Source organism: Crocodylus porosus, unplaced genomic scaffold (genome assembly GCF_001723895.1).
Source record: "Crocodylus porosus isolate Cpor-Errol unplaced genomic scaffold, CroPor_comp1, whole genome shotgun sequence".
NCBI lineage: Eukaryota > Metazoa > Chordata > Crocodylia > Crocodylidae > Crocodylus > Crocodylus porosus.
This window is the reverse complement of record NW_017728886.1, coordinates 6,590,534-6,595,578: the sequence shown is the minus strand read 5'-3', so window position 1 is coordinate 6,595,578 and position 5,045 is coordinate 6,590,534. Positions and strand designations below refer to the sequence as shown.

At 62.0% G+C, this 5,045-nt stretch overlaps 1 protein-coding gene across 1 annotated transcript in view; it reads right to left on the bottom strand.

The window, feature by feature from the left end:
• The window catches only part of LOC109306434 (D-threo-3-hydroxyaspartate dehydratase-like), a 16,148-nt gene that overhangs the window by 2,200 nt on the left and 8,903 nt on the right, over positions 1-5,045 (bottom strand). The gene's annotated exons all lie outside the window — the stretch shown is intronic.

The following is a 5,045-nucleotide window of genomic DNA, read 5'->3' as shown; positions in this document are numbered from 1 at the left end:
GGGCGACGCGCGGGGCTGCCCGCAGCCCTCGGGGTGAGCCTCGCCCAGCCAGCCCCGCCTAGCAGCACGTCTGCGGGCCGCAGCTGCCTGCGGCTGGGCAGGTGTTTGCGGAGAGGCCGGCCCGGCCCGGGCGGCCGCCCCTTCCCGCCCGCAGCTCCTGTTCCTCGTGCCCCGATGCAGGGCCGGCGTGCCCCGGTGAGCCGCCGGCCCGGCGCCGAGAGCACGAGCACGTTTGCTGCCATTGCGACGGGCTTCGCTGGGTGCTTTGAAGGCCTCGCTATTTTGCAAAATGTTTCCTCGTTTGGGGAGGGACGATCCTGACACCCCAAACATTTTGAAATAGCGGCCTGCGCTTCTCTGACCCGTTGGCTCGTCTCTCCCCCAACCTCGAGCCCCTTCCCCCTGCCCTTCTCTGCGCGGAGAGGCCCGGGGCCCCCGAGTGGGAGACGCCGTTTCCCCTTCAAAGCATCTCGGCGCTGTATCTGGAGCTGGATCTTAATGACAGCGCAGAACAGAGATCCTATTCATAACAAGGGGCTTCCTCAAGCCCAGCTCCTCGCCGGGCAGCCGGTCTAACTGCTTCCTTTACTAGCAAGTGACCGGGCGGAGGGCGGAAATGGAAGTTTCCCAGCTGGAGAAACCAGAGACGGGCCTACAGCTGGGATCTGGACGCATGAGCCAAGCCTCTCCAAAATCAAGAGGTGCTCTTCGAGGACGGTTGCACCAATCTCTCCTAGAGAGGACGGGACCTCAAGAGGCACAGAGGCTGGCCCGGACCGCCTCGCATCCCGCGTCTGCTAGAAACCCCCCAAGGAGGGATGACATCTCTTGCCTCGAGCAGAGGGCTGGGCTGGAGGACCTTGCGAGGTCTTTTCTGGGCTTTCCTAAGGGCTGAGGAGATGGTCTAACGTGCTCCTCTGGCTACTGGACATGCCTGGGCGAAAACAAACCGCGCTCCTGCCCCGCCAGTCCAAGCGGCCTGAGGGACAAGGGATTTTCCTCGCACGCAACCCGCGACGGAGCGCGACGTGTCGGCAGAACAGGGGGTATTTCTGCCGGGGAGCACACTTGGGTTATCTCAGCTCACGCAGGCACGTGCCAACAACCAGGATGCCCGCTCAGTCCACCCGCTCCTACCCCGTGTGCGGCTGGATGCTGCACGAGCATCAGGGCACGGCCTTGCTCCTTTCTGCCGCACGCACAAGCCATCTGGGGCATGCTCCCGCCCGGGAAGGGGGTGAAAGTGCCCCAGGGCATGAAGCCTGTTTGCCACGGGCTGTGTCCCGGCAGCTGCAGGGGGTTCCCCTGCGCTCCCTAAGCAGCATGTGCTTGGGGCAGGTAAATGCCCAGGAAACCCCCCCGGGGTGGGGGGATGCAAAGTCCCAGCACTTTGCTGCCCCGTTTGCAGCTCCCCCACCCCAGAGGCAGCCGCATCGCAGCCCTCACAGCCTTCAGGGACAGCAGGAATGTCACCGGGTGGGACGGGTGGGTCTGGGAGCCCCACGTCCCTTTCCTCCCCCCGCTTGCCTTTCTCCTCGGCCCGGGTGGGTCTGCGGGAAAGGGGTGGGTCTGGTGTCTGCCTCCCTCCTGCTGCGAGGTTTGCATTGCTTTTCGGGGTCTTGCTCTGTCCCTGGCACGCGGCCAGCCCCCCGCCCAACCGGCCTGCTCCCCACCTGGGTTTCATTAGGCTCTGCCGGGCTGTTTGGCCGGGATGGCTCCGTGCAGAGACAGCAAGAGCCCCGGGCAGGGAGCCGTGGCAGCTGAGAGGGTGCACGCATGCAGACCCCCCCAGCCCCCTCGCATGCCCGTGCCCGCTGGCAGCCCCCAGCCTCGTCGCACACCATGTTTCCCTGCTCGGGGACGGCTGCGGCTCCAGCGAGACGGGGACTGGCTCCCACGCTCGGCCCCGTCGCTCTGCCGTCGGCTGAGGCGGGGGGAATTGCCGGGGAAAGCTGGCCCGCTGGGGCGTCCAGCATGCTCTGGCCAGCGGCCCAGGCCCCCACCCATGCAGCGCTCGGGGATCTGCAAATCTGCTCCCAGCTGCCTTCGCAGCCACGCTCGCCCCCCGCCGCCGGCCCTGCAATAGGCAGGTGGTTGGGACCCTTAGGAAACATCTCAGCATCCAGACGGACCCTGGGTGCTTCACAGACACACGACCCCATGGATTTTGCAAGCCGCTGACCACATGGGCAAGGCCAGCGGGGGGGGCCCAGAGAAACCCAGTGAAGAGATGGGTCTTGTCTGGTTCCAGCAAACCCCAGGGAACTGGTCCCCTGTAAAAGACAGCTTGGAGGCGTCTGCTAGTGCCGGCCAAGGCAGCCGAGTCTGTCACTGAGGCAGGCACATCAGTCCTTTCACCTCGAGCAATAAGTTCCCACGTCTCTGGTCCAGTCCCCGGTGATGACAACTGCGCGCCCTTGCTGCACCCTCACCCCGAGCCGGGGACACCAAGCTGGGCGGAGTAGTAGATGCACCGCAGGGTCGGGCTAGGATTCAGAGTGACCTTGACAAGTTGGAGGATTGGGCCAAAAGGAGTCTCATGGGGTTCGACAAGGACGAGTGCAAAGTCCTGCAGGTAGGACGGAGCGATTCCCTGCACCGGGACAGGCCGGGGGGGACGGGCTGGGCAGCCGCTCCACAGGAAAGGGCCTGGGGGGACAGGACGGGTGGAGAGAGCCAGCAGTGTGCCCTGGTTGTGACAGGATGAGGAGCAATGGGCGCAAGCTGCAGCTAGGCAAGTTGAGGTTGGATATTAGGAAACACTTTCTCACGAGGAGGGCGGGGAAGCACTGGAACGGGTCACCCAGAGGTGGTGGGGTCTCCATCTGTCAAGGTTTATAGGACTCAGCTAGACAAAGCCGTGTCTGGGATGCTGTAGCTGGGGCTGGTCCTGCTTGGGGCAGGGGATGGACTGGATGTGACCTCCTGGGATCCCTTCCACCCTCATTTTCTAGGACCCTTTGATTTTATGACAAGGGCGCAGTTTGATGCCATGATCAGCCATAGCGAGCGCGGGAGGACAGATGCAGAGGATGCTGCCCCATCCTGGCCGGGCCAAAGGGATGATCCCAGCCACTTCCCCCGTCTCTAACTCCAGTGGTGCTGCGTGGAAGCATAAAGGCACAGCTGCTGAGCCCAGGGTGCAAATGCAATCACAGCACAGGGAAAATGCTGCCTGAGCCCATCACTCAAGGGCACAGGACTTGCCAGCCCATCAGGCGTGCCAGACGAGTATTAGAGGCCTCAGTGGAAGGGCTATTATTACTGCCATGAAAACCAAGTCTCAGTTTTCCCTGATTATTTTTCCTTGAAGAAACCAGGGAGAGAAATCAGCCAAGGAGAAGACCCCACAGCGCCTAGGGGTGTGCCGGTGCCCAGCCGGTCCCCCTCACCCCCACCTCCCCAGGAGCCAGAGGCGTTCGGGGTTGCATTGCCAAGCTCAGAGCAGGGCGCTGCGCATGGAGCCGTCACTGCTCCCCAGCGGTGCCTGGTCGAACTCACGCCCCCCACCCCCATAACCCATGTCCCAGGCGAATATTTCAACAACCGAGGACGGCCTTTGGAGACAAGGACCAGAGGACGTCATGATGCTTGCAGCAGCTCAACGGCGCTGCGTGCTGCTCTGTTTGCGCTGCAGGAGCAATGCATTCGTGGCCTCGATCTGAGCCAGGCTCCAGCCTACAGGCAGCAAGGAGCGCTGAAGGGTACGGCAGGATCTTGTTCTGGCCTCCACCACCAAAGCACAAGCCTCTCCCATCCCTTGCTCCCCGTGCCGCCCAGCTCAGCTGCTAGGCGGTCACGCTCTCAGGTCGGCTGCATCCCCTTGCTGAGAAGCCGGATGGGTTTTGAACTGCTGAGCCCCTGGTTCAAATCTCCCTCCAGCAACTGGGGGACAGCCCGCGGGAACCTCTGGCACGAAGGGACACGGTCAAAGTCAATGGCACACGTATGCCACAAATGACCAGGTACTTGGTTGCAGCCAGGGTGAGTCTGGAGTGGGATTCATGCCTCTGGACCCATGACCTTAACACGCTGTCCCCCCTCTCCTGGGAGAGAGAGCGAGGCTGGAGACTCGGCCCCCCCTTTTCCTAGCCCCAGCAGGTCCTGTTCACAGCCCCCTCCCTCTGCTCACGATTGCCTGGATCCTCATTTGGTGCAAATCCACCGAGGTCCAGAGCTGTGCGGATTAATCCCAGTGGAGGGCTTGGCTGGGGCATTGGGCTCAGTGGGCACATCTACACGTTCATTAACTGTGCATTTAAGCTCATGCTTGTTTAATCAAGTATTAAATAAACGCGCAGTAACCGCAGCCAGTGCACAGCAGCACCGGAGAGCGCCTTTATAGCCACGCGACTGTGCATTAGCCTAAAAACACTGCGCAGCAGCATATCAGCACCACTTGTGCGGGACATGCTACCGCGCAGTGTTTTCAGGCTGCTGCGCATTAAGTGTCTCGTGTAGACGCGCCCAGTAGGGCGGCATCTGGTCTATGTGGGCATGCACGTGCTGCAACCCCAGCTCGGCGCAGTTCCCATGCTTTCTGTCTGTGCAGCCCTGGCCTGTGGCTGGAAACAGCCCCTGCACACAAGTTTGCAGCCTCCATTGCTTCAAGATCCCATCCCAAAGCCCCAGGGAGAGGTAGAGGCTTAGGATAGGGGGGTGTGGGAAGCCCCCCAGACCCTCCTCCTCTTCCCAGGCAAGTGAGAACTATTCCTCCCACTTTGCTCCTGGATGTCAGATGCCACTTCTCTGCCCGGGCTTTGTTCAGGGACAAAAGGGAGGAGGTGGGGGTAGCTTCAAAGGCACCTGGTCACCTGGAGCTCTGGTCTCCGGGGGGAGGTGACAGGATAGCGGCTCGGCCCCCCAGGGAGCGGCGCTGGGGGGCGAGAGGAGCGTCTCAGGAAACGAGACCACCCCCGGGAGTTTTATTGGCCCTGCTTTATGATGACAGAGGAAAGCAGATTTGCATTTACAGCCTGTTAAACCCGCGCACTTCAAGAGCTGTTTGGTTTTAATGACCTTCACAGGGTGCTGCACAAAGGCCG